The sequence below is a fragment of the Ambystoma mexicanum genome, chromosome 1p (genome assembly GCF_040938575.1).
Source record: "Ambystoma mexicanum isolate Mex_15411 chromosome 1p, UKY_AmexF1_1, whole genome shotgun sequence".
Classification (NCBI taxonomy): Eukaryota; Metazoa; Chordata; class Amphibia; order Caudata; family Ambystomatidae; genus Ambystoma; species Ambystoma mexicanum.
The window spans coordinates 57,748,546-57,775,926 of NC_090921.1; the positions used below are offsets into that span (position 1 = coordinate 57,748,546).

At 45.4% G+C, this 27,381-nt stretch overlaps 1 long non-coding RNA gene across 2 annotated transcripts in view; it reads right to left on the reverse strand.

Moving 5' to 3' along the window:
* LOC138581600 (uncharacterized) overlaps positions 1–27,381 on the reverse strand; it is a 965,149-nt gene that overhangs the window by 908,198 nt on the left and 29,570 nt on the right. For both annotated transcript variants that reach the window (XR_011304928.1, XR_011304989.1), the window contains exon 2: positions 27,241–27,270. This is a non-coding gene — a long non-coding RNA (uncharacterized lncRNA). The remainder of the gene's footprint in view (positions 1–27,240; positions 27,271–27,381) is intronic.

Genomic DNA, 27,381 nt, shown 5'->3' on the forward strand with positions numbered 1-27,381 from the left:
CAATGGGCCTGGCTCTCAGCAAGGATGAATGCCTACTCTGAGTTACTTATTGGGGCATGCAACATGGCCAAAGCTGTAGGTTTAAATGGGGAAAGAAAATCTGCTTGCAGCTGCAGCCCAGAGGGCTGGATGGGATTGCAGCAAAGTTGCACAAGAAGCGTCAGCAAGGATCTGAAAGGATGCTTTAGTAAATCTGCCCAGTGTTTTACTTTTTTGAAATTGTCAAAACTAAGTACAAAATAGTGATATAACTTTTCTGCTGTGGCAGAGGGTCTGGCATTTGATGAGGACAAATGTCTACTTTGATTTGTCTATTGGGGTATGCACTGCTAATGACGACTCACATAATTATGCATTGCAAACAATATGTTTGTTAAAGGAAGTTTATAGTTCTTTCATATATGTTAAAAGAGAAACTATTATTAACTTATATTCAGTGATGTAATATTATGAAACATTTTCCCTTATGAAAATGTATTCAATGGACAGAAGAACTTTGTTAAAGGGGCACAACTGTTATGGTGTATCCCACCCTGGGCACTCCTGAGGGATTTCTGTGCCCCAGCAGTTAGCTAGTGGCCTGCCACCTTGGGAAACGCCTGGCAAGTAGATACCAGATTTAAGTATGCTGTATTATAACAGCCACATATGTTATGGCTTGCTCACTTTCACCCTTCAGATTAAAGACATCACAAAAAATGGTGTTACCATTTCCAAATGCTTCCAAACGCTACACGTTATTCTGACCTTCCTTAATAGGACAAAAAAAGTAGAGGCGTTCAGAGCCTTAATACTCTTTCATATGTATCACTGCTGCGGTTTATACTGAGCTCTCCTCACCTCTAAAGGCAAAACCCTCCAGTTTAACCTATTCAGAAATAGGCCACCAAGATCATTCAGCTCTCCTCATTTACTCCATATTCCAAATCAGTACACAGAATAAAGAAAATGGACACTTACCTGAAGGTTGGGATCCATAGTTGCTGCCAGCTAGAAGAGGATTGCAAGACAAAGTTGAGCCATTCTTTGTTTGAATTGCATATACACTTGCTCGTATTAGTAATGTTCAGTACCAGCAACGTATAACATTAGAAACCAGATGTACATATAATGTGTATCAAAAGTCACATATGTTAGGACTTGCTGTCATTCACTCTTCAAATTCAAGATATCACAAATAAATTGTGCTACCCCTTCCACATGCTAAGACCCATTCGGCACTTCCTTAATATGTCACATGAAGTGAGGTGCCCCGAGCCAAAATAGTTCACTGCTCCAGACTATTCTTGATTGTACCCAAAAGCTTGATTCTGCAGTTACAAGCCATTCAGAAAAAGATGGCCCGGTTCATCCAGGGCCTGAGAGGAAACCTCCACATCTCAGTAGTGCTCAGTTCCCTGCATTAACTCCCAGAAGACAAACATATTTCCATAAAATCCTTGTGTACCGTTCGCTAAGTGTACTGGGATGTTGGCGAGGATACATTCATTGGAACCTCATCATGCAAGGCCCTCCCAGGGTCTTGTGATCAGCAAACTACTTTGCACTTGTCATTGACAGTAGGAGAAAGTCAGAGTCGAACATGCATGCATGCTTATGGAGCAATTTCTTTAGCTCCATGGGCACCCATCTGCACTTGGCCTCACACTTCTCAGGTGTAGGATTCTCCTTGATCCTGATTGCACCAGATTGGTTAAACAAGATACTGCTGCAGACTGCATCTGCACTTGGCCCCAGATTTTGCTGTGTGTGCGCTACGGATGAAGCACATGTAGCGTAGTTGGCGTGATTATCGAGGTTCAGGCTTTTCCTGCATCTTAATGCTGTGTGTTGCAAAAATGAACGATTGCTGTAGATTTGATCTGCACTTGGCTACTCTAAGGGCTTGGCCCTACCTAATTGAAAAATAACTCGGCTGCTCGTCATCAGGGTGGTTGTCCACAAAAAGAGTCTTCAGCTGGGCAACTCTGCCCTGCACTGACCCTACCGCTAATCAAAAGAAGGTTTTAATAAACAGAAATAGCTACAGGATAATGACTCCTTTCTCCTGGTAAATTGTGTCAATCTTAGGCTGTTCTTCAACAATCTTTAGCAATGGCTTCTGATTCAACAAAAGGTAAGAGCAGGATAATGACTCCCTTCTCCTGGTCTCAGCGGCTCAGCCTTAAGGGCTGTCTCCAGGGAGTCTCTGTGAAAATTCCTTGTTCTTGGAGTTCTTCCCGGGGATTTTACCTGACTTGACCAAATGTCCAGCAGATGGTTCTTTTCAGCACTATATATATTCCGGTACTTCCAATGTATTCTTCTTTATTAACTAAACAGGGGAGACCACTCCCAAAGTGGTCTTGGCTTCTTCTAGTATTCCCACCAACACTATTGTTGGAGAGACTACTCTAGTAACTTCCTTGGTTCAGAATGTCTCTCGTATGATTATTGTGAAGAGGGAGATTACTCCTGATGCACTCTTTAATCTTGGTATTGGTTGTTTCCCTGGACCCCACCAGGTTGTTCGGAAGCTCCTGGGAACTTGTCTCTGGTTCTTCCCAGGTTCTCAGGTTTTTCATTCCTCAGTCAACACTTCCAGCATCTATTCTTTCAGGCTCTTGCTTCACTATGTGCCTCCCGGAGTCTTTGGTCTGACAGCCTCGGCGTCCGTGTTCGACCTCATGGTCCAACTCCCAGAGATCATGGCACCGCATGGACTTCCCCGATCCTTAAGTGAGTCAGCTGCCTGTCGGCTCACATACTGCTTCCTCTGCTGCTGCTGCTTCTGCATCTTGTTACCTTCTCCTCCGGGGACCAGCTCCTTCGCAGAGCTGTCATGGTCCGAGGTTCAAACTTCCCGGGCTCTGCTGGCTCGATGCCAGCTGTTTATTTCCTCAAGTCCTTTTTTGTTTTTTTGTCTTGTAGCTGGTACCTCCCCAGCACAGTGCCAAAGTCCATCCTTTGTGTCAGTGAAGTACTTTTCATGCCTCTTCGGGGTACTGTCTGGACCTAAAAGAGGCATAGGTTGCATTATTCATTCAATGTTCCTCTCTGAACTGTTTGAGGAGATAAGTCATTATAACTGTGTCTGTATTTTCCATTCTTATCGTCTCAGTGATGTCAAGTCTTAACCAAGGAAGGAAGGGAATATTGCAGTAAAAAACAGTAGTGCAGGGGCATGGCTATGTGCACGCCATGCGGCTGTGCTTCCCGTGAGCTCCGCTGTAAGGTGCCCAGGCCGCGTAATTTTAGCACCTTAAAATGGGAAATGTTTGCATAATTTCAGACGCATGAATAGCCACTGATGCGGTGGACAAACTTGGGGACAAAATCGGATCACATGAAGCTTGATAGCGGAATCTGAACACAACCAGCGGCAGCCGTGGGGAGGAAAATGGCGGTGAGTGCCATCTGAGGAGAGCTACAAGCGAAGTGGGATGACTCCGCCGCCCATGGACCGTGACGCTCTTCTCCCGAGGGCGACTCGGAGACTCGAAACGGGAGGGGTCCCCCCACCGCTTCTGCTGCGAGCTTGGGGAGAGAGCAGAGCAGCGGTCCGTCGGGACCAAGAGTCTTCCCCTTGGGGAGCCCGGAGGAGGGGGAGGGGCGGTGCCGCCGGCAGACTCTGCTTTGCGGCTTACCTAGAAGCAGGGCGGCCCGCTTATAGAGACGATAATCGTGGAGTGCCAAGACTGCAGAGTTCTGAGGGAGTGAGCAGGAGCGGGCTGGGGACTCTGATCTGCTGGACCCGTGGCATGGCACTGCCCTTGAGAGCCCGCCCTTGATGGCCCCTGGCGGCAGGTGAACCCAGGCCTCCCCCTGAATTGGTTAGAGGGGAGGCGGGAGACCATCGGGGTATCCGGGCGCCGGTCTAGGTGGGGGCTCTGCCTCACCGGAGCCTGCTGCTCAGTGCCCCCCTTGGGAGTTTGCTTGGAGCGGCGAACATGATATACATCGAGCCCTGGGGAATGCCGGCTCGGGGAGGAAGACACAGAGGCACCCGGTCCTTTCTCTCAGGACCAAGATGGTGGGATGCGCGAACGCCGTGAGGGAGAGACCTCGACCCCCTCTGCATGCCTGAACGTCCACGAGCTGGAGACCCACCGGTAGCGGCATTACTGAATTCGGCTAAGTGCAATACCGCCCCAGAGGTGGGGGGAGACGAATCCCTGAACAATATTGATACTGCAGCATCCAGAAGGGACCGTTTAAATCCCCCAGGAGCCCGGAATAAATATCATTTAAACTGTCCGCCTACTCTGCAGACGCTGGTTCTTCTCACCTGGTGCCCCACGCTCCTCCAACTGCATTGGGCTCAAACATAATCGTCCTCAGCAATCACCTCAAGGAATGCCCAAAGCAGGGATAAAAAAGAAGGGACACGGCATACAAGCTTATTTGACACCACAACCTGTGGACCCATTACCCACATATACGATTACGGCTGTGATCCACCCAGTATCATTCCTAATTCGAGTCCAAAGTATGGCGATGTCCAAGGAGGAGCTAGAGCTAATGCTCAGGTCATTCAAACAAGACATTACACAAGAGATTAAAGAAGAGATCAAGACCTCCAAAGACTCTTTGGCTCAATCCCTCGCAGACCTTACTTCCCACCTCGGCGGGATAGAGTCCAGGGTCAACGACATGGAAAACACAGTATGCGAACAATCTCATAACAATGAGGCCCTAACAGAAAGAGTGAAGATCCTTGAGGAGCAGTTGGTAGACATATCGGCAAAGCAGGCTGATTTGGAAAATAGATTGAGACGGAATAAGATACGCCTCTGCGGTATCCCCCGACAGATCCCGGACCAAGGATTAACCGAATATGTTGAGGCATTGTTCAGATCCCTGCTTGTACTCTCATCAGGTGAAGAGTTACAACTAGACAGAACCCACCGGGTTTATTCATCGGCCCAACTTAGAAGGAACCTGGTGCCAGACTTGCTTACCCAAATACACTTTTTCCACCAGAAAGAAGCGATCATGGTGGCAGCCAGGGCCTCGAACACGATACATTTCCAAAGCACGAAGGTCCAACTCTTCCAAGACCTGGCCCCCTACACGTTAGCATGCAGACGGCGCCTACAAAAGGTAACCTCTTGGCTGAGAGCCCAGAAAATCCGCTATCGTTGGGGATTCCCTTGCAAGTTGATATTCGACTTCCAAAACCAACACTACATAATCTCCTCCGAAGAAGAGGTGAGAGCCCTGATGTCAGAAACACTGGATAACAGCGAGCCGAATCAACACGCTCAGAATACAGATGGGCCCACTTCGCACTCCTTTCTGAAAACTGGAAGAGGGAAAACTCAACGGCGACACAGATCTGTGGAAAACTCGAGTCAGGAACCGGGCCCAGAGAGGGCAGCCTCTGTCCCGGAGGGGACAACAACCCTTTCACCGGGAGAACAGGAGGACTGGGCGGCCACCTGACCTGTTTGTACTGCATTCAAAAGTTTATTTCTGCGAGTACACTGTCACCCTGAGGATCTCCATGGTGTCACTATTTCCTCGAAGCCAAAATGGACCCCATGGAGGCTCTTGTCCCATGAAGATGTCTGCTCCCCTTTCCTTGTTGGATGCTTTCAGGGACACCCTATCTTCAACCTTGGGATGAGGGATGGAGGAGAGAATGATCTGTCAAGTTATGCAGGCCCCTACCACCGTCGCATGCTCTGCCTGGCTGCATCCGGCGGCGTTAGAAATTTCCACTTGATATTCAGCTTGGGCGCCTGAGTGGATGGCGCCCGATAGACTCAACTCTTGGTTAAAGTTAACTCTGGTTGTAGAAATAGTACCCTCTTAGATGGAAACAATTTGGCTTTTCTGTTTGACTTGCTATCATTTTGATTATTATTATTTCTTTTGCAAGTATAACCAAAAGCTTTTTAGTTGGTATTTTTACCTCTCTCTCCGGGGACCTTCCGCAGGCCACAGTGTAATGAAATCTCTGGTTAGACACCTCTCTCCCGATCTCCTGGGGGGAGGCCATGTGAAGGGAAGACTCATGCGCTGAATTATGGCAACCCCGAGTTATAGATGCATTTCCCTTAATGTGCAGGGCCTGAACTCCCCCCTGAAGCGGAAAGTACTCCTCCAAAGATTAGGGTCCCTAGATGCAACAATTCTATTCCTTCAAGAGACTCACTTGCGGCCTGAAGACGAATTCCACCTCAATGACAGGCTTTACCCCTCTAAATTCTTTGCCTCAAGTGGGCTGAAAAAACTAGGGGTTTGCCGTTTTGGTGCGCAGGGGGATTTCCTTTAAAAATGTGGGGTGGTGCGAGATGAAGAGGGGAGGTTTCTGTTGGTTAATGCCTTGCTGGATGGGCGCAAAATTACACTGGTTTCTATATACGCCCCCAACACAAAACAAGATCTGTTTTTTATGAAATTGTCGAAAGCTCTATTTTAACACGATTATGTGAGAAGTGATTATGGGCGGGGATTTCAATGCGGTGGTCAATCCCCTGGTTGATAAGACCCTTCCACCAACACTCAATGATAGGAACAACTTCAGAGCCCTTACCTCCTTGCTTAAAGATCACTCCCTGATTGAAGTGTGGGGATACTGCCATCAAGATGAGAGGGACTATACATACTTCTCAGCTCTCCATGGGGGTTTCTCCAGACTGGATATGTTCTTTATTTCGGATTCGCTCATTCGGGAGGTGGAGGAAGTAAATATCCTCCCTGAGGCGCTCGCAGATCACTCCCCAGTTCTATTAACTTTAGTCCCCACCCGAGCTACCCCCAGACAAGACCCACTTGGAGGTTAAATGATTTCCTCTTAGAAGACCCGGGGATCTGTGCTCACATTAGGGAGTCCATGAACGTATACTTTAATGAGAATGACACCGATGACGTGAGTTGGGGCACGGGTTTGGATGCAAGTAAAGTGGTGATTAGGGGGCACTTTATAGAGCAAACTGCGCAACGGGGAAAAGCTAGGAGATTACTCCAAGAACAACTAGAAGGGGAAGCCCGTAGATTAGAGGAGGCACAAAAAAAGAAACCCTCACGGTAGTCTTGGCTAAAAAAGCACTTGAGGCACATCACATGGGGAAAGCGGCCTACTGCATGCTGCGTACCAAACATCTTTTCTATACCAAAGGAAATAAGGCTAACAAATTGTTAGCAGCTAAACTGGGCAAACAGACACGACAGAATAGGATAGACCTCTTGCGGGATGAGCGAGGAAAGGGGACCCATTCTGAAGAGGGGAAATGCCTTATTGTTGAGGAGTTTTTCAGGGAACAAGCAGTCCCACACAGAGGAGACTCACAGGCCACTAGAAACTTTATGAACACGGCAACCCTACCACAACTGCCACAAGAGCTTCTGGAATCCTTAGAGGGTCCAATATCCTCTGAGGAATTAGCTATCAAGTCACTCCCTATTGGCAAGGCTCCCGGCCCTGATGGCTTCACAAATACGTTTTACAAAGCTTTCTGCAAAGATCTCACACCACATCTCATGAATTTATTCAACAGGTGCTGGGAAACAGGAACTGTCACACAGTCCATGGCAGATTCTAACACAACACTACTCCTGACGCCAGGGAAAAACCCAGCAGAATGTTCATCCTACCGGCCCCTAGCCTTGCTCAATATGGAAGCTAAGCTATATAGCAAGATTATAGCGCGGTGATTGGGGGGATCTTACCCACATTAATAGATAGAGACCAGACAGGCTTTATCCAGGGGCGGTCCGCCCATGACAACATTCGCAGAGCGATTGACTTGATAGCCCTAGTCCCATCACCTGTCTCCTGTCTCTGTTATCCCTAGATGCTCACAGAGCATTTGATAGCATGCCATGGGAATACCTGAAAATGGTTCTGAAGGGCTTTGGGTTTGGCCCACAACTTTCCAAACTGGTACTATCGAATTTCTGAATCACCTCCACCCGATTAAGTGTCAACTCGTGATGGACACCCCAGATACCCCTTAATAGGGCAACCAGGTAGGGGTGTCCGCTATCAACGCTGGTCTTTGCGCTAGCCATGGAGCCCCTGGCCCAGCACATTTGACTTCACCCCGACATACAGGGGTTTGAGTTGGAAGATCAATGTCACAAAGTTGCACTTTATGCCGTTGATGTGCTCTGTTTCCTGAGAAACGCCCAAGCCTCTATTCCCCCGCTTATGGGCCTGCTTGACCAATTTGCGGAGATATCGGGATTCACGATCAACACGACAAAATCGATAGGCTTGAATATATCTGAACCACCACACGTGCTAAACGCATTACGTAACACATACTCCCTCAGATGGGAAAGCATCAAAATTACGTACCTTGGGGTGAGCTTGACCCCGACCTACTCAGGCCTATGGAAAGCCAACATTCCCCCCTACTAAAAGACGCCAAAGAATCTCTACAAAAGTGGGCCCTTCAAGAGATATCGTGGCTGGGGCGCATAAGTGCAGTCAAAATGACTCTACTCCCTAGGCTTCTTTACACGCTGCAAGCGCTACCTCTGCTCATCTCAGAGCGGGACCTGATAAACCTGCAGAAGGTGGTCAACTGATTTATATGGCAGCGGAAAACGTCCAGAATTCAGCGCAAGATCCTCACCCGGGGCAAACAGCTGGGAGGACTTGGACTCCCATCCAAGGTAAGATATTAACCAGGCAGCACAAATTGGCCCAATCTCGAGTTGGACCAATCCGCCGACCCCCCCTAAGTGGCAGGACATCAAGCAGTTGTTCTTTGGAGCGCCCCTTTCGCATCTTCCCTTCCTCCCGCGTGATGCGCGCGCCTCTCGGAGGCCCCTCCTCCCAACTACGAGGACAACTCTCACACAAGTCACTCAGTTCCTAATGAGGGAGACAGGGTTCCATCTTCATCTGAAAACGTCTCTTCTGCCTGATGGTACTCATGCTCTCACCCTCACATTTCTAGTGTTAAACATGTTCTCTAGTGATCACACACTTAAGTTATGGGCCACCCCAGTGCGTTGTAGGCTCTGTCAACCCCACTTCATGACGACTGCCTCCACATTATTAACCCCAGAAAATCAGATCTCGTGGTCTTTTAGCATTTCACGTTACCCTCTATGTGCGTCAATGTTGCTGAAAATCTTATCCTCACTGCTGATCATCACTTTGAGGTCTGGTTAGCAAGCTATTCCAACCTCTGGGCATCTCCATACTCTTAATGAGCCATACACTGCCCTTAAACACCCCCACTAAAGTTAGCAATGGTTTAGCCATGTCGTCTAGTAGATTTGGAAGGGATTACATTCTGTCATTATCCTGGACACATTTTCCTTTTCACCCCAGGCCAATGGTTGCTGTCTAAAAGTACACAATGTTGACTTCATGCTAGACCATGCACTGGTGTAATTACTTAACTTTAGCTGAATGCAGAGTTAATTTAGCAGTCGTGCTACAGAAAAAAAGCATATACATGATGTCTGGAAATGAGTCCTATGTCTGTATAATATTTCCTCATTCTTTGCTTGTTCCTTCAGCGGACATATTCCAAGCCGGCAATGAAAATGGATGTTTACTGTTTTCGTTTGGACCATATGTCCCACACACAACAGAAACGAAACACAAAGTTGAGCCATACTCTGTGCATCGGAACTAATGCTCCCCTTACTATTAGATTTCACTAACGTCAACCTATTAGTTCACAAACCAGATTTAAATATGGTGTGCTATAGAAGCCACATGTATTTAGTACTGCTTACTTTCACCCTTCAGATTAAAGACAAGATAGAAAATGTTGTTACCACTTTCAAATGCTTCACCTTATTATGACCTTCCTCAACACGCCACATAAAGTAGAGGAGTTCAGAGCCTTGTTACTCTTCCAAATTGATCACCGTTTCAGTTTATACTTTACTCTCGACACCTCCAAAGGCCAAACACTCCAGTTAAAATGTATTCAGAAATGCGAGGCCAGGATGATTCTGCTCTCCTCGTTTACTCAGTGGAAATACTCCAAGTCAATACACAGAATAAAGACAAAGGACACTTACCTGCAGGTGATGTTGCAGGTGTGGGTGCTAGAAGAGGATTGAAAGACAAAGTTGAGCCATTCTTTGAATGAATTGTATATATTCTTGTTCTTATCAGTAGTGATCAGTACCAGCAACGCATTACATTAGAAACCAGATGTACATATAATGAGTATCAAAAGTCACATATGTTACGACTTGCTGTCATTCACCCTTCAAATTCAAAACAACCCAAATAAATTGTGCTACCCCTTCCACATGCTAAAACTCATTCTGCACTTCCTTAATATGTCACATAAAGTGGAGGTGCCCTGAGCCAAAATAGTTCACTGCTCCAGACTATTCTAGATTGTTCCCAAAAGCTTGATTCTGCAGTTACAAGCAATTCAGAAAAAGATGGCCCGGTTCATCCAGGGCCTGAGAGGAAACCTTCACATCTTAGTAGTCCTCAGTTCACTGCATTAACTCCCAGAAGACAAAGACATTTCCATAAAATCCTTGTGTGCCGTTCACTAAGCATACTGGAATGTTGGCGAGGATACATTCATTGGTAAGTCACCATGCAAGGTCCTCCCAGGGTCATGTGATCAGCAAACTACTTTGAACTTGCCATTGAGTGTTCACAGTGTAAACTCTGAGTCGGATTGCGCAGCGCTGCAGGCGTCTGCTTATGGAGCAATTTCTTTAGCTGCATGAAATCATTGTACACCCGTCTGCACCTGGCCTCACACTTTTGCTGTTTGTTTGCCTAAGGGTTGGGTCACATATTACGTGGTGAGAGACCCTTCTCAGGTGTAGGATTCTCCTTGATTCTGATTGCACCAGATTGGTTAAACAAGATACTTCTACAGACTGCATCCCAGAATTTGCTGTGTGGGCACTACTGATGAAGCACATGTTTGTTTGTTTGTTTGTTTATTCATTTATAATGCACACCAAACCCGAGGGTATCAGGGTGCAACAGTACAGAATATGCAAGGCTTAGGTTAATAGGTTACAGAATATGAACAGAGAAGGTACAAATACATGGCAGTAGTAAGTCACATAAATGCATATGGGAGAGTGCATAGAGAGAAATGGATACAGGTGTATATACAAGAAAGGTGCAACAGAAAAGTCACACTGTGTGGACCCAAATATCCAAAGACTTAAGCCAGTTTCTGTAGTTAGATATAAATTTGAGATAGGGTTGCTCTTCTCTAATAAGATGTGGCAGGGATTTCCTGAGTTGCGCCGCTTTGACCGGAAAACTGCCACCACTGACCTTTGACAGCTTAAATCTGGGAATGACGAGGCAGTTGGTATTGATTAGTCTGATAGGTCTGGTGGGCGTTTTCCTCTGGAATCCATTCATGAGATAGCTAGGGTGGCTGCTTTGTTCAATGCTTTATGCGTAAGGGATGCAGCTTTTAACTGAATTTTGTTTTGAGTAGAGAGACAATTATTTTGGCGTCTTATCCTAGATATATGTGATCTTTTAGGCACACCGAGTGCCAATCTTAGGGCATTATTTTGGAGGATTTGAATCCTTTGGATAATAGGTTTGTTAGCACCGTATAAGGCGTTGCAATAATCAAGCCTGGAGAGAATTAGGGCTCTGGCCAGGATGATGCAGTTATCATCGGAGAAAAGGGTTTGCCAGTTCTGATGACCTTACAAGTGTAGGCTGTGGCCGGGGCCATGGAGTTCAACTGTTTGGAGAAAGAGAGGGTAGATTCAATATAGAAACCTTGGCCACCTTAATAAGGTTGCCATCCATTATGAACGAGCAGTAATCCTGGCCTAATTTCTTGAGGTTGAAGTGGGTACCTAGGACAATGAGCTTGGTCTTATCATCATTCAGGCATAGACCGTGAGTTGCCATCCATGCCTGGATGATGAGATACACTCTATTCACTAAGGCCAAATCCTTAACGTAATCCTAAGAAAGTGGGAGGAGAAACTGAGTATCCGCATAATTAGTGTAGGTGATATCAAGAAGGTCCAGATTGTCAAAAAGGGGCTTAGTGAATATATTGTATAGTATGGGGGGGACACCTGATCCCTGTGGTACGCCGCAGGTAATAGGGATAGGGTCTGCCACTGCTGATGGGCAGAACACTCTCATAGTCCTGTCACTTAGGAAAGAATCCAGGTTATAACCTCTTTGGAGAAGTGGGCGGTTGAGTCTAGGTGGCTGCATAGGACCTTGTGGTCTACAAGGTCGAATGCAGCGGAGAGGTCGAGAAGTAGGAGGAGGGTTGTATTCCCTTTATCTCTTAACTCATCGATTTGTGCCTTCAGGTCGATAAGGGCAGTCTCAGTTCCGTGTTGAGGTCGGAATCCTGAATGTCGCACTCCTAAATGTGGAGTTCTAAGATTTTTTGGATTTGATTGTAGGCGATCTTGTCCAGGATTTTTAGCAGAAAGGGAACTGTCGTGATGGGACGGTAATTGGTGGGTATGAGTGGATCTAGGGTTTGCTTTTTTAGCAATGGCAATACCCAGGATTGTTTGAGGTTGCTAGGGGCAATGCCAGATGCCAATGAAGCATTGATGAGTTTGGAGACAAACTGGGCAAAATCTCTTGCAGCATCTTTTATGAGCTGGGCTGGGCAGAGGTCACCCTTGCAGTTGGATGGCTTGAGTGAAAGAATAACGTTCTCAACCTCAAGAATGGATGTTTGGTAAAGTTGAAACAGGCGATGGAATCAGATTCCTTCAAATGTAAGTCAGGAGTATTATTGTACAGATGAGGTGGGTGGTTAAGTGTGTTTTTTGTGGCTATTTTATTTTGAAGGTAGTTACTTTAGCGGAGAGTGCCTGTATGTCTGAACACCATGTTTTGTCTTTGGTACAGGTGTCAGGAATGGGGATGGGAAACTCAAATTCCTTAGGATGGTAAACAATTCCTTCATACTAGAATTAGAATTGCAAACACGCTTATTGTAGGAGTTAGGCTTGGACAGGTAGATTTCATTTTTGTAATTGGATGACATTTCCGGTAATTTAGTTCTATTGGCTTCTGAAGGGAGTAACCTCCAGGAGGTTTCGCAACTCCTCTTTAATTGTCGTAGGTCCTTTAATTGAGGGGTGAACCCCTTGTTTAGTTGGGATTTGGGTTTGCAAGGTCTGAGTTTGATTGGGGCAATGTTGTTGAGTGAGGTTAACATAATGATATTGTGCTCCTCAACAAGTGTTTCTGGGTCTAGGTGATCGGCCAGCTGGTTGAGGGTAGGGAGGATTGCTGGGATCACTTTATCTACTATGATACTCTTATTATTCCTAGTTAGGCAAGGCGGGGCAGTTGGAGTGACTAGAGGAAGTGGTCTGATGGTAGAAAGTTAAAAAAAAAAAACAGGAGGAAATGGTCCGTCCAAGGTTGCAGGGAGATGGTTATGATATTGGCAGTACAATTGTAGTCTGCCACCCAGTCAAGAATTCTCCCTTTGTTGTGTGTGGGTTCAGTGATTTTTTGGGCTATGCCAAGTTCGGAGAGAATACTAGTGATGGATGTGGCGTGTTTGTCTAGTGGATCATTAAAGTGCAGGTTGAAATCCCCTAAGAGTAGTAGTTGAGAAGTGGTTTTGAGGTTATTGGATAGTAGGGTTTAAATGTCCTCCTTGAATGTCCCAATGAGTCCGGGGGGTCTATAGATAAGGTGAATAGTGTGGGTCTGGGAGTTAAGTAGCGGAAGTTTGGCTGTGAGGACTTCACAGGATTCAGTAACTTAAGCGGGCGTAATTCTCATAGATAGGCTGGATTTAGAGATAATCGCAATGCCACCGCCTTGTGTCTTATCTCTGTCCTGCCTAAGAATGGTATAACCATCACGGACTGCTAACGAGAGGAAGAGTCCTGCTGCTTCATGCAGCCATGACTCAGTGATGGCAAGAAAATCCAAGTTGCCAGCCAGAATCAGGTCAGCAATGTCTGTGGCATAAGCAGTCAGGGACCTGCCGTTTATTAGTGCTCGTTTGAGAGGGGGGCAACTACAGTAGCATGGGTGTGAATAGTTTTTATTTGAAAAGTTTGGGGGCGAGGCCTAGTGATGATGTGGTTGGCGAAAGTATCCTTCTGGACATTCAAGGTATTCGTTTTTTTGTAGGCTGTGGGTAGGGATCTGGTTAGGGGTTTGAAGAGTCTAGTTAATCTCGATCGGAGTCTGGAGTTTCTAGAGGCTAGGCTGCAAGGATTACTTAGTAGTGGTTCGGTATACTCGGCACAGGGTGACCCATAGTGAGTGAGCTGTCTGATAGTCTGTTGGCCAGATTGGTAGGGATCGCTCTTCTACTGTTGGCTACCTGGCACAAAGGGATAGGTGGATAATTAGCAGTAAGGTAGTGAGGGAGCATAGGATGTGGACTATGGTGCGCATGAAGTAATATAACTTTTAAATATAGCTTACTCTGAGTTATAAGAACCCTTGTTATTATATAGTTGCAAGAAGCTCCTTCTAGGTACAGGCTAGTGTAATAGTGGTATAGGCTAGTCTAACCTTAGTGGGGGAGAGGGTAGTACTGTGTCAGGTAAGTTATCAAAAAAGGGTAGTCACACAGTGGGAGCTAAAGCAGTTGTTAAAATAGGCTAGTCCAACATTGGTGAGGGTAAGTCAAACAGTAGTACTGTGTAAGGCAATTTATCAAAAAGAGTGGTTACACAGTGGGCGCTAAATCAGTCATTAAAATAGGCTAGTCCCTCATTTGCACTGGTATGGGGAACTACAGTAGTGCCGTATGGAACCATAGTATGGGAATGCTTAATAATATAGTCTAGCATAGCAGATCCTATTGGCTAATCTTATATTGGCAGTCTGCGGCCTGAGGGCCTGTCAATATTCTAGGTGTAAATGATAAACCTTCGACAATCAGAGCCTAGATCATTGGCAGCGAATAAATCAATAGGACAAACGGGTATCTGGTGAGTGTTAGGCACTCGGCACATAAGGAATCGAGGTGAGGCAGTTAAAGGCCTGCAGGTGACGTGGTATGAGCCGTAGATAGATACTCACTAAGGGAAATAGTTATGTTTTGGCATGAAGAGTATTCAGCATGATTGTTCAGGTTCAAGCTTTTCCTGCATCTTAATGCAAAAATGAACGATTGCTGTAGATTTCATCTGCACTTGGATACTCTACAGGCTTGGCCCTACCTTACAGAAAAATAACTCGGCTGCTCATTGTCAGGGTTTTTGTCAAACTAAAGAGTCTGTCCTCTGTGCAACTCTGTCCTGCACTGACACTACCACTAATCAAAAGAAGGTTTTAACAAACAGAAATAGTTTCAGGATAATAACTGCCTTTTGTTGTCAACTATCTTTAGCAATGGCTTCTGATTCAATAAAAGGTAAGGCCGGGGGAGTGACTCCTTTCTCCTGGTCTCAACGGCTCAGCCTTAAGTGCTGTCTCCAGAGAGTCTCTGTTAACATTCCATAAATGTTCATGTAGTTCTTACCAGGGATTTCCCTGGCTTGACCAATGTCCAGCAGTTCTGTTCAGCACTATATATATTCCGGTACTTCCATTGTATTCTTCGTTATTAACTAAACAGGGGAGACTACTCACAAAGTGGTCTTGGCTTCTTCTACTATTCCTACCAACACTATTGTTGGAAAGACCACTCTAGTAACTTCCTTGGTCCAGAATGTCTCTCTTATGCTTATTGTGGCGAGGGAGATTACTCCTCATACACTATTCACGTGTGATGCCTTTAACACTGTTACTTTGACGAGGGAGATTACTCCTGCTGGACTCTTTAACCTTGGTAGCTTTAGCTCTGTTACTGTAATGAGGCAGTTTACTACTGATGCCCTCTTTAATCTTGGTATTAGTTGTTTGTTTCCCTGGACCCCACCAGGGAATGCGTCTCTGGTTCTTCCCAGATTCTCAGGTTTTTCATTCCTCAAGCAACGCTTCCAGCATCTATTCTTTCAGGCTCTTGTTCAACTATGTGTCTTCCAGGGTTTTTGGGCTGACGGCCTCGGCATTGTTATTCGACCGCATGGTCTAACTCACAAAGGTCATGCCACCGTCTGGACTTCCCCAGTCCTTAAGATAGTCGGCAACCTGTCTGTTCACATAGTGCTTCCTCTGCTGCTGCTGCTTCTGCTTCTCGTTATCTTCTCCTCAGGGGACCAGATCCTTCGCAGAGCTGTCATGGTCCGAGGTTCGAACTTACCAGGCTCTGCTGGCTCGATCCCAGCTGTTTATTTTATCGAGTCCTTTTTTATTTTTTTTGTCTTGTAGCTGGTTCCTCCCCTGTATGTCAGTTAAGTACTTTTCATGCCTCTTCGGGTACTGTCTAGACCTAAAAGAGGCGTAGGTTGCATTACTCCTTCCATCTTCCCCTCTCAGTAGTTTGGAGAGATAAGTTAGTATCACTGTGTCTGTATTTTCCATTCTTCCTTGTCTCAGTGATGTCAAGTCTTAACCAAGAAAGGAAGGGAATATTGCAGTAACGAACATTAGTGTGTACAGGTGAGATCTCTGAGGACCTGAGATATATCATGGCCTCAATGGTAAGAGCGTTAGGGAGTTCCATCACGGAAAAGGAATCCTTATCAACATGAGGGGAGTCTCTCCCTGTGAGGTCCCGCTTTCTGCCACCCGGCGGGAGAATACTGCATAGAGGATTCATCTCCCTATCCTCACATGGAAGGATCCCCCTGTGGAAAAGTGAAGAGATCCCTTACATTGTTACACTCTGCACTTCCAACCAATTATCTATATGTCTGTCACTCCTCTTGCTGGCTCCAGAAAACCCAGTGGCCTTTGGCGTGTATTCCTTTTAAGGCAGGCCTTTAGGGATCAACTGCGTCTCAGCTCAATCGCCTCAGTATTAAGTCATCTTTACTCTCCGATTAAACAGGCTCCGTCTGCTTCTGACTACACCAGTCTGTTGATGGGGCACTGAAGTTCAATAAGAGGCCCCCACCTAGGTTCAAATTCTGTTCCTCAAGCTGGCTTTAGGGTTTATTTTAGTGGAAGCTTGTAAAGGCATCCTGACAAAGTTTATATTGTTCACCCCAGTGTGGCAGAAATCTCTGATTAAGTGAAATGTGCCTTTCTGATAGGGTGCACCCTAGTGAAAGGGCTCTAACATGAGTCCAGCAGCCACCACATAAATCACACAGTTCCTGATGAGGGAGACTGGGATCCATCTTCATCTGAAAGCGACTCTACTGCCTGTCGCTTTCAGATGAAGATGGATCCCTGTCTCCCTCATGCTCTAACCCTCACATTTCGAGTGTTAAGCATGTTCTCTAGTATTCACACTCTTACGTTATGGGCCTCTCCAGTGCGTTGTAGGCTCTGTCAACTCCACGTTACCCTCTATGTGCATCAATGTTGCTGAACATCTTATTCTCACTGCTGATCATCACTGTGAAGTCTGGTTAGATGCAAGCTATTCCAACCTCTGGGTATCTTCATACTCTTAATGAGCCATACACTGCCCTTAAACATCTCCACTAAAGTTAGCAACGGTTTAGCCAAGTGGTCTAGTAGATTTGGAAGGGGTTACATTCTGTCATTATCCTGGACACATTTTCCTTTTCACCCCAGGCCAACGGTTGCTGTCTAAAGGTGCACAAGGTTGACTTCATGCTAGACCATGCACTGGTGTAATTATTTAACTATTGCTGAATGCATCATGAGTTAATTTAGCAGACGTGCTACAGAAAACAAGCATATACATAATATCTGGAAATTAGTCCTGTTTCTGTATGGGATTTCCTCTGCAAAATGCAAGCACATTGCTTTGCTTGTTACCTCAGCTGACATATTCCAAGCCAGCAATGAAAATGGATGTTTACTGTTTTCGTTTCGACCATATGTCCCACACACAACAGGAATGACACACACAACAGGAACGAAATACAAAGTTGAGCCATACTCTCTGTGCATCGGAACTAGTTCTCCCCTTGCTATTAGATTTCACTACCAGAAACCTATTGGTTCACAAACCAGATTTACATATGGTGTGTTATAGCAGCCACATATATTTTGCCTTGCTTACTTTCACCTTTCAGATTAAAGACTACATAGAAAATAGTGTTACCACTTTCAAATGCTTCACCTTATTATGGCCTTCCTCAACACGCCACATAAAGTAGAGGCATTCAGAGCCTTGTTCCTCTTCTAAATTGATCACTGTTTCAGTTTATACTTTATTCACCACACCTCCAAAGGCCAAACACTCCAGTTTAAATGTATTCAGAAATAGGCGGCCAGGATGATTCTGCTCTCCTCCTTTACTCAGTACACAGAATAAAGACAATGGACACTTACCTGCAGTTGTGGTTGTAGGTGTAGTGGCTAGAAGAGGATTGAAAGACAAAGTTGAGCCATTCTCTGTTTGAATTGTATATAGTCTTGGTCTTATTAGTAATGCTCAGTACCAGCAATTCATTACATTAGAAACCAGATGTCATATAATGTGTATCAAAAGTCACATATGTTACGACTTGCTCTCATTCACCCTTCAAAACATCCCAAATAAATTGTGCTACCCCTTCCACATGCTAAGACCCATTCTGCACTTCCGTAATATGTCACATAAAGTGGGGGGCCCCGAGCCAAAATAGTTCACTGCTCCAGACTATTCTTGATTGTACCCAAAAGCTTGATTCTGCAGTTACAAGCTATTCAGAAAAAGATGGCCCGGTTCATCCAGGGCCTGAGAGGAAACCTTCACATCTTAGTAGTCCTCAGTTCCCTGCATTAACTCCCAGAAGACATAGACATTTCCATAAAATCCTTGTGTGCAGTTTGCTAAGTGTACTGGGATGTTGGTGAGGATACATTCATTGGAACGTCACCATGCAAGGTCCTCCCAGGGTCATGTGATCAGCAAACTACTTTGAACTTGCCATTGACTGTTCAAGCAGGAAAAACTCCTAGTCGGACTGCGCAGCGCTGCAGGTGTCTGCTTATGGAGCCATTTCTTTAGCTGCATGAAATCATTGTGCACCCGTCTACACTTGGCCTCACACTTTTGCTCTTTGTTTGCCTACGGGTCGGGTCACATATTAAGTGGTGAGAGACCCTTCTCAAGTGTAGGATTCTCTTTGATCCTGATTGCATCAGATTGGTTAAACAAGATACTGCTACAGACTGCATCTGCACTTGGGCCCAGATTTTGCTGTGTGTGTGCCACGGATGAAGCACATGCAGCATATTCTGCATGATTATTCAGGTTCAGGCTTTTCCTGCATCTTATTGCTGCTGAGTTTCTGCTCGTCTTCAGGGTGGTTGTCTAACTAAAGAGTCTGTCCTCTGTGCAACTCTGTCCTGCACTGGCCCTATCACTAATCAAAAGAAGGTTTTAACAAACAGAAATAGCTCCAGGATAATGACCCCCTTCCCCTGGTACACTGAGTCAATCTTAGGCTGTTCTTCAACAATCTTTAGCAATGGCTTGTGATTCAATAAAAGGTAGGAGCAGGATAATGACTCAATTCTCCTGGCCTCAGTGGCTCAGCCTTAAGGGCTATCTCCAGGGAGTCTCCGTTAACATTCCTTAAATCTTCTTTTAGTTCTTATCAGTGATTTCCCTGGCTTGACCAATTGTCCAGCAGTTGGTTGTTTTCAGCACTATATATATTCCGGTACTTCCATTGTATTCTTCTTTATTAACTAAACAGGGGAGACAATTCCAAAGTGGTCTTGGCTTCTTCTACTATTCCCACCAACACTATTGTTGGAAAGACCACTCTAGTAACTTCCTTGGTTCAGAATTTCTCTCTTATGATCATTGTGACGAGGGAGATTACTCCTCATGCACTCTTCACTTGTGATGCCTTTAACACTGTTACTGTGAAGAGGGAGATTACGCCTGCTGGACTCTTTAACCTTGGTAGCTTTAGTTCTGTTACTGTAATGAGGGAGTTTACTACTGATGCCCTCTTTAATCTTGGTATTAGTTGTTTGTTTTCCTGGACCCCACCAATGCGTGAGCCTTATACTCATTTGAGTTGCAGGTGCTGAATTTAATGGTTGGAGTTACTTCATCTCCGGGCACAGCTTGAGTGGCTCCTGAAATCAAGTCTGTTCAGTGCTTAATGAGGTGGGCCTTTCGCCGAGTGGCTGATTCCTTGCATATGGGGGTCGCCCAGAACAGCAATAATCCCTTTGCCTACATATACCTACTTTTATTGATAGTGTTTACCAAAACAATATCTTTTATACTTTCATATTGAATTGATTTGGATTAAATATATTGTTTGCATACATGTAAGTAGGAAACACTCATTACATCCATTAAGTCAAGAAAAGTATTTTAATATTACATACAATATAGACACATATTAAATATAAACCTAAAATGAACATACTTTGGGCCTAATTCAGAGTTTGCCGGTATCCTGCTATACCCCCAGGATACTGGCAATCAGAATAGTTGTTACCGGCAATTGGTCTGCCGGCATTACCGGCAGATTACAAGTGCTGGCAAAGATTGTAAATCCCCATTCCATGGAGTCCCGCAGGACTGCATGGGGGATTTGGTGGTATTACCGGCACTGGTATTACCGGCACTGGTAATTACTGGCTATTTCTCCTGGTGGGGTGGTGGAATAACCTTCAGCTTTTAGCTGTGAGGGTGCCTTAGGTAATTTCAGCACCCCCAGTGGAACATTTGGAGTTTATATCAAGGAAATCATCTCTCCAAGCATAAGGTAAGCCCACAGACGCTCACCAACATCAGAATATTTATTTATTTATTTGCATTCATATGGCATGCACACAGCCCGGGGGCATCAAACCACTTTTACAAGATAATGGCTAAGTTACAATGCATAGATAGGCGGCTAGGTTACAATTGCTCACAGGATAACATGGCTTGGTTGTATTACTTGCTAGGTGCCTGGGTTAAATTGGCCCATATCTGAGTCTAGATAAGACATATTGGTTACGCATGTGATAGCGCAGCACAGGGTTACAGTTTGAGCTGCATGTCATGCTTCATTGTCAATAGAATACAGATGTTTGACATTAGACATGTAGTGGTAGCTGGGTAGATGCCTTAGGGCGGTGTGTGTGACTTTTTAGGCAAACTGTCATGTTTTGATTGCTTAGAGGAAGGTGAGATGAGAAGCCTCAGCACTGAGGACGCGTGGCAGTGAGTTCCAGTGCCTGGAGGCAATGAAGGGGAAACTCGCCCCTTCCCCTCTGGCACGTTTAACTCTGGGAACAGGCAATAGATTGGCATATGGTGTTCTTGTGGGTCAATGATACCAACAATACTTGTAACATTTTCATCAGTAGTCGGAAAATATACATTTACTACCAAGATCTGATAGCGCATGCATTTAGAACCAGAAATAACAGCAGGCAAGACATACAGAGACTTAGAGTCTCATGAGAACGGTCTTAATTCAAATTGAGTACGAGCTCTAATAGCTAACCCTCCTCTAGGTCGGCATGTGGTCTCTCGACAAAACACTTTAATTCTGTCAATATTAAGTTGTGTGATAAGCCAAATTTCTTGTAAAAGAAGGCCCTCACTAGGATGCTCCAAAATGGAGCGATTGCCACTGGTGTTCCAACAAAGCCAATTCACATGGTCAGCTTGAGTAGTTTGTCAATTACCATTTGCCCCCAGTGTGTCAGGAATTCAGTGTATAACCTCCTGCTGATTAAAAGCAACCTCCCAAGTGCGTTATAAAGAGGCATGCAGGCTAGATCTTTCTGTGCCTGTCATTTGAGAGGGCGTATTTAAGTTAACACTATGAGTCGGAAGGCTGAGATTGATAATATCAGGGGTTTTAACTGTATGCTGCAAACTGTGAATTCCAAACCTAACCTAAACAATTCTGTGATACAAGAGTACAATAATGAAACAATAGTAGGAGAAATACATTTGATCAAGGCCTATTTGTAGGGCTATCAACAGTGGGCAACAGCATATGCATCATATCTAGAGTGCTACTATTGACCAAGCGTGGCATTTTTTGCCCCAATTCTAATAAGAAGGTCTGATTTAAAAAAGGGCTACCTCAACGTAGACTAAGCTGTATCAATTTAACCCATTTACCCATTTACCCATGGGAAATATCTCACTATGGGCCTTAATGTTGAAGATGCCCAATGTAGTGGCATGGAGGAATTGAAAGGTAGGATAGCATTGTTGAGGAAAGGGGCAAAGTAGATTTAGGCATTTGCCATTGCTCGTTGTGTTAAATGGTTGATTCATGTTATCAGTATCGTGACTGTACACAGTAGAATAGTTGTTGGATGCCCCCAAAGCTTCCATATCAGGGGTTAACTAGCAATGGAGGCGCTGAGGCAGTCTACCCAGGTAACTTTACTCCGGATTGAGTGACTCCCGGAAGGAACAATTTATCCCTGTAAAAGAACTTTCTGCACCGTACCATCCCCTTCAGTCCTAGTAATCACGGTTTTCTTTATAAGTATGGGATGACCTTCTTGTGGTTGAGTGGGCAGGAGCTACAACTGAGGCGATGCTAGTCAAGTCATTGGTAGTGCGCAGCTTGCGCTTAATGCACTTCCTTCGAAAAGATGTGCGAGAGCGATACCAGGAATCAGGGGCTTTCCCGGCTTCAATACTAACAGTAGAGGCAGCTACAATCCCTGGGGTCTCGTTGAGAGACACTCCCTGAAAAGTAAATGGATCTTGATTCGCACAAATTAAAAAGAGTTTGATGAAACCTTGGCAGGAGCATTGTTCACAGCTTCCACCCCAATGATGCTGGTAGTAACAGCCAAAGAGGAATCAAGAGTATGTATCAAATTACATCCAATTATGACGCCAACAAGTAGCCCTTTCTCTGATCTCAAGGTTCTTGCCTCCCATAACCCTTAGCATGCTGGAGTGAGAGTCGAAACCTTTCCCAGCCTGCCAACCAGCAAAAAGTGGGTTACTGTGGCCCCATATTTCAAGTAGCCCTTTCTCTGAACTCAAGGTTCTTGCCTCCCATAACCGTTAGCATGCTGAAGTGAGAGTCAAGACCTTTCCCAGCCTGCCAACCAGCAGAAAGTGGGTTACTGTGGCCCAACATGTCAAGTAGCCCTTTCTCTGAACTTAAGGTTCTTGCCTCCCATACCCCTTAGCATGCTGGAGTGACAGTCAAGACCTTTCCTAGCCTGCCAACCAGCAGAAGGTGGGTTAATGAGGCCCCAAATGTCAAGAAGCCCTTTCGCTGAATTCAAGGTTCTTGCCTCCCATAACCCTTAACATGCTGGAGAGAGAGACAAGACTTTTTCCAGCCTGCCAACCAGCAGAAGGTGGGTTACTGTGGCCCCAAATGTCAAGAAGCCCTTTCGCTGAATTCAAGGTTCTTGCCTCCCATAACCCTTAACATGCTGGAGTGAGAGTCAAGACCTTTCCCAGCCTGCCAACCAGCAGAAGGTGGGTTACTGTGGCCACACATTTCAAGAAGCCCTTTCTCTGATCCCCAGGTTCTTACCTCCCATAACCCTTAGCATGCTGAGTGAGAGTCGAGAACTTTCCAAGCCTGCCAACCAGCAGAAGGTGGGTTACTGAGGCCCCAAATGTCAAGTAGCCCATTCTCTGAACTCAAGTTCTTGCCTCCCATAACCCTTAACATGCTGGAGAGAGAGTCGAGACCTTTCCCAGCCTGCAAGCAGGCTCTGCATGGTGGATCTGGCCTCCCCACCCTGCCCAACATAACACACTAAACACACTTCACCACACTTTGTGGTGCTTTGTCGTGTGTCGTAGGTTTTAAAAAGTAGTTCCCTAAAGGAACAGGAGCAAATTCCCAGTGCAAAGCAACAGGGAGTCCAACGCTAAACATGTCATCTCGCACCAAGAGTCAGTAATCACTAAACACACTTCGCTACACTTCACATTTAACTTAAGGGCCATCAGCGAGGTGGAATCATTTGCGGAAATTAGCACGTGCTCTGTGTCACGCAATGCTAGTGCTGTATTACCAAACGTGGCCCTCCCTTTTGTACAATGTGAAGGAGGGAATGATTTGCAATCTTTTAGTCACAAAGCCTCCTTTCGCCAGAAGAAAATTGCTAGACAAGGGTTTAAGAAAAACCCCATTCTAAACTTAGTAGAGACCAGGTTATAAGCAAGAATAGAGAAGACGCCACAAGCTCTGGGGTTGCGGCCATTAGGCGTCACTGTGCATGAATGGCGTGTTGCCTCCATCACTGCCCTTCCAGTAATTCAGAAAACCCCCCAGAAATAACATAATGGGAGAAGAGGGTTGATCGCTAGGTGGGTACCGCATGTAAGGGTAGAGGGGCCTGGCAGCAGCCTCTTGTCCTGCCCTGTTGCGTCCGGCAAGATTTGTTTTTCCCTCTTGCGCATCACAGCTCCTTTGATGTCTTACTGTAAAATTCTGAAGAGTTTATTGGTTCACATTTTTCAATGCAGAATTGGTTCTTAATTTGTTCACAATGAATTACTCTGAATTGTAGTTGCTCATCTCCTTAAACTATGAAAGGCAATGTATAGTTTCTTAGTCCGTACTGATGATTTAGCTGCTTACTGTGGCAATTGATTCGACCTAGGTTTGGCATTTGTTTGACAGGCTGTGTTGACGGGGATCCAGATAGCTTGCATTATATCATGGGGCCGTAGTGTGGGGTTTGTGCGACTCTGGTGCTTGTCACCTGCCCCTGCAGTCCATCATGCTGGGGCAGTTGGCTCGTACCACAACTGCCCATGGGGAATGGGGAACAGGGGGGTTCTGATAACTGACCCATATATTCCTTACTTTGCTGGGTCTCATAACTGAGCAACATCTGCCCAGGTTAGACCTACAGCTTGACAGGGGCATGGAAACAGTTTCCAGGTCATTAGAAATGCCTCTGGGTCGTGGACAGTATGAAGGTGTCCCAGTAATATTACAAACATTGCTGGATGGAATCAAATGTTGAATAAATGCAGCCATGTTCAGCCATGTCTGCATTGCATTGTCTTTCTATGCAAGTGTGTCCCCTAAGCTTTAGGCTAAAGTTAAAACTGACCCGTTCAGAAACCTGTGAATCTAGACAGAGTTTCCCTGTGGAACACTCAGAAGGTCAATTTGATGGTGTCTATCAAGAAGCGGAGGGATATAAAAAGGCAAGAAACAAGAGTGGCCAGTGTTGACCAAGCAAGGTGAGAAGCATGAACATCAATGGCAATCAAACCTGCTCAATGAGTAAACTTGTGTCAATCACTGGCTCCTGCTCAGGCTCTGAACGATGGAAAGGAGCAGGCCTGAGCCGCTGTTTGCCGTGATGAAAGGACATGACACATGGAGAATTGACCGTGTGATAAATTGATTTGATCTTCTTGAACTTGTAACTTGAGTAAGGTGGTAATGGCAAGTTCATTGAAATGAATAGCGTCTTTGGTGACTGGTCAGCCATTAATATTGCCTCAGCTACCTTCAGAACAATTGGATCCAAGGACCTTCAGGTTGTTGCTCGAGTGGAATAGGCCAAAGAGAAGTTCACTATGAGAACTGGTAGTTCTAGGTCTATGGTTAAGGATATGGTACCATACTGCAGAGAATGGAATAACATGAGGTATGATGGTGAGCTTAGGAGTGATGATAGGACGCAGAGTGCTGCTAATGATAAACATGGGGTAAGCATGATCAGACTAGCCGCACCAGACTTGGGATGTCGGCCATCCTCCAGGAGGGCGGTACATGCTGCCTGCAGATTGATGCAAAAACAGGATGGTTCCCTGCAACTACACAGTCAAATATTGGGACTAGTCCCTTTCTGTGAGAAGGACAGTCTGCTCTCCTTCATTACCCAGTGACACGGGTGCTACATGCATGACAGGCCCTCCTATGATGTCCTAAGGACATAGTAATGCGAGGATCTTGGGTGGCAGAAGAACTACATTTTTAAGCAGAAATTAAATAAATAATGAATAGTCTGCTAGGGGATCAAGGGAAGACACAAATGGGTTAATGCAAAGACAGTCACACAGCACCAAATGTGAACTATCAACTTGTGCTTTAGAGGCCCAAATTTGTATATTGGCAGATAGTTGAATCTATACAGCCTAACACGTGTTTCAAGCATGAACGTGCTCTTCATCAGAGGCTTGTAACGAATAGTTAGTATTCCATCTGACAAATAAGTCCAGTCTGGCAGAGTTTACCAGCTGGTGTCCTGTAGGGTAAGTGATCAACTCTAATTCTTCGCAGTTGCGGTCAGTAACTTCATAATGCTTTTCATGGGTATGAATTCAAAAGCATTATGAATTTACTGACCGCAACTGATTCTCTGATTGTACTGGCTGCTGTATTTGTGCTGGCTGCTGTGTTTGTGCTGGCTCTCTGATTGTACTGGCTGCTGTGATTGTACTGGCTCTCTGAATGTACTGGCTTCTGTGATTGTACTGGCTGCTGTGATTGTACTGGCTGCTTTGATTGTACTGGCTGCTGTGATTGTGCTGGCTGCTGTGATTGTGCTGGCTGCTGTGATTGTGCTGTCTGCTGTGATTGTGCTGGCTGCTTTGATTGTGCTGGCTGCTGTGATTGAACTGGCTGCTGTGATTATACTGTCTCTCTGATTGTACTGGCTGTTGTGATTGTACAGGCTGCTGTGATTGTACTGGCTGTTGTTATTGTACTGGCTCTCTGATTGTACTGGCTCTCTGATTGTACTGAGTGCTGTGATTGTACTGGCTGCTTTGATTGTACTGGCTACTGTGATTGTGCTGGCTGCTGTGATTGTGCTGGCCACTTTGATTGTACTGGCTGCTGTGATTGTACTGGCTGCTGTGATTGTACTGGCTGCTGCGTTTGTGCTGGCTATCTGATTGTACTGGCTGATGTGATTGTACTGGCTCTCTGATTGTACAGGCTCTTTGATTGTACAGGCTCTCTGATTGTACTGGCTGCTGTGATTGTACTGGTTGCTGTGATTGTACTGGCTGCTGTGTTTTCAGTAATCAGAAAACCCATGTGTGTGCGATAGGCTCTTTTGCCACGATAGACTTTGTGCTGCTTTTTCACTAGACACTGATTGTAATGCTCTCCCTGGAAAGCTAGCAATGACCAATCATTAGTCACCTGGCATGCAAGGTTAGCATGCATTTACCCCGCTCGTTTGAGGACATTTCTCGATGCTAATAACTGTCTGCACGCAGTTCCTTATGCACTGGCCCAGGACTTGATGAGAAACCCTAGATCTAACCCTTCAGGTAGAGGCAAGTCAAACTAATGTGAAGCATAATGTTCTCTAGGAGCCTTTAAACTGTTAGTGGTTTCCACACTGAGAGCAGAGCACATCATGCTGTCCATTTATCCATGGGCCCACATTCCAAAACATGACACTGATTAATACAAATTGGCACTTACCTGGGTAACCCTGTGGCCGGCCCATTACACCTACAAGAGGGCAGAAGAGCACAGTTTCAACTTTTGGTATTTACCTCATGCATATGTATATTCAAAATCAGATCCATATTTCTAAAGCATGTGTGCTTTCATATCTATGAC